The sequence below is a fragment of the Rousettus aegyptiacus genome, unplaced genomic scaffold (genome assembly GCF_014176215.1).
Source record: "Rousettus aegyptiacus isolate mRouAeg1 unplaced genomic scaffold, mRouAeg1.p scaffold_m13_p_3, whole genome shotgun sequence".
NCBI classification, from domain to species: domain Eukaryota; kingdom Metazoa; phylum Chordata; class Mammalia; order Chiroptera; family Pteropodidae; genus Rousettus; species Rousettus aegyptiacus.
This window is the reverse complement of record NW_023416306.1, coordinates 112189102-112190530: the sequence shown is the minus strand read 5'-3', so window position 1 is coordinate 112190530 and position 1429 is coordinate 112189102. Positions and strand designations below refer to the sequence as shown.

General features: G+C 29.4%; 1 pseudogene; it reads left to right on the top strand.

The window, feature by feature from the left end:
• Nucleotides 1–256: 256 nt before the first annotated feature.
• Nucleotides 257–375, top strand: LOC118600681 (annotated as a pseudogene).
• The last annotated feature ends 1054 nt before the right edge of the window (nt 376–1429 follow it).

Genomic DNA, 1429 nt, shown 5'->3' with positions numbered 1-1429 from the left:
TGTTGAGGATTGCACTCTTTCCGTAAAGGACCAAATAGTAAATATTTTTGCTTTGCAAGCCATGTGCTCTATGTCACAACTATTCAACTCTGTCATTATAGCACCAAAACCGTCAGAGACAATATATAAATGAATGGATGTAGCTATATTCAAATAAGATTTTATTTACGGAAATAGGTGACAGAATGAATTTGTCCTCTAGATCATATTTTGCTGGGCCTGTTCTATGTTATCCTTTAGAAGTTTTATTGTTTAGGTCTACAGCCATGCCACCTTGAATGTGCCTAATCTTGTCTGATCTCAGAAGCTAAGCAGAGTCGAGCCTGGTTAGTACTTGGATAGGAAACCACCTAGGAATACCAGGTGCTATAGGCATTAAAAAAAAAAAAAATAGAAGTTTTCTTGTTTAAAACTTCCGCAATTATATCTGTAATAGATCTGTATGGAACTGATTTTTTGTGTATGGTATAAAATAAGAAATCTGTCTCTTTTTAAATAAATGTACATCCAATTGATCTAGTATCATTATTTAAAAAGATTCTACTATATTACAGTAGTAACTTAGTCATAAATTAAATGATCATATGTGTAGTTAAGGCCAACAATTTTGACATCTTTCCAATTTTATTTGCTGTCTTTGGCCTTTGCATTTCTATATAAATATTAGCATCAGTCTTTTCATTTGCAAACACACGCACAACTGCTTGAATTTCTATTAGGATTGCCTTTTTTTTAACACACACACACACATACATATATTGAAGATGATTACATCTTTTCAGCATTAATTTTCCCAATTCATAAACATAATATATGTCTCTGTTTATTTAGTTTATTTTTATTTCTCCCAGTAATAGTTCATAATTTTCTCTTTGGAAGGTATGCATATTTACTAGAAATAAAGAGGAACATTTTACAAATGTAAAATAGTCAAGTCAACTGGAAGATATAATAGCTCTAAATTTATATGCAACTAAGAATAAAGTTTCAAAATACATAAAGCAAAATGTGATAAAACCAAAAGGAGAAATAGAAGATCCATAATTATAGCTGGTGATTTTAACGGATTTTTCTCTAAAGAAGAACTGAGCAACAATATCAAACACACACATACATGTATTAAACATATATGGGTCATAAAGCAAGTCTCAAGAAATTTCAAGGGATTAAAATTATATTCGTTATGTTTTCTAATCAGATTGCAATAAATTTAGAAAGTAGTAACACAAATTTAACTATGTCTGATTTATCTGATATCAGTAGAACTATGCCAACTTTTTTCGATCAGTATTAGTATAATAAATTTCCTTCTACTCTTTTACTTTTAACCATTTTATAGCCTTATGTTTATGATATACATTTTGTAACATGTTATAGTTTTTGTTTGTTTGTTTGTTTGTTTGTTTGTTTTATCTAGTCTGGCAATCAT